This window comes from Camelina sativa, unplaced genomic scaffold (genome assembly GCF_000633955.1).
Source record: "Camelina sativa cultivar DH55 unplaced genomic scaffold, Cs unpScaffold19200, whole genome shotgun sequence".
Lineage (NCBI taxonomy): Eukaryota > Viridiplantae > Streptophyta > Magnoliopsida > Brassicales > Brassicaceae > Camelina > Camelina sativa.
In genome coordinates, this window is record NW_010940206.1 from 1 (window position 1) to 287 (window position 287).

The window sequence follows — 287 nt, forward strand, 5'->3', positions numbered from 1 at the left end:
TCAATTATGAAAGGAGGTAAATCAAAGGCTGAAACCAGGAGCTCCAAGTAAGTTTCAGATTCGATCTATTTGTGAATTATTATATTTTGGTCAGATCTCTGGAAATTTAGATTCATGTCCATGTCGTTGTTCGTTTTCTGAAGAGTGTTGTTGCCTGATTTTGTTTGTGGTAATAGGCTCTCTGTGACTAAGAAGCCTGCTAAAGGAGGAGCTCGTGGCAAAGCAGCTGCCAAGGATCCAAACAAACCAAAGAGGCCAGCCAGTGCTTTCTTCGTTTTCATGTAATC

The 287-nt window shown here is 40.8% G+C and overlaps 1 long non-coding RNA gene across 1 annotated transcript; it reads left to right on the forward strand.

Moving 5' to 3' along the window:
* Positions 1-251, forward strand: LOC104775565. The gene is made up of 2 exons (XR_765993.1): positions 1-47; positions 177-251. It is a non-coding gene; the product is annotated as an uncharacterized LOC104775565 (long non-coding RNA).
* Positions 252-287: the final 36 nt, after the last annotated feature.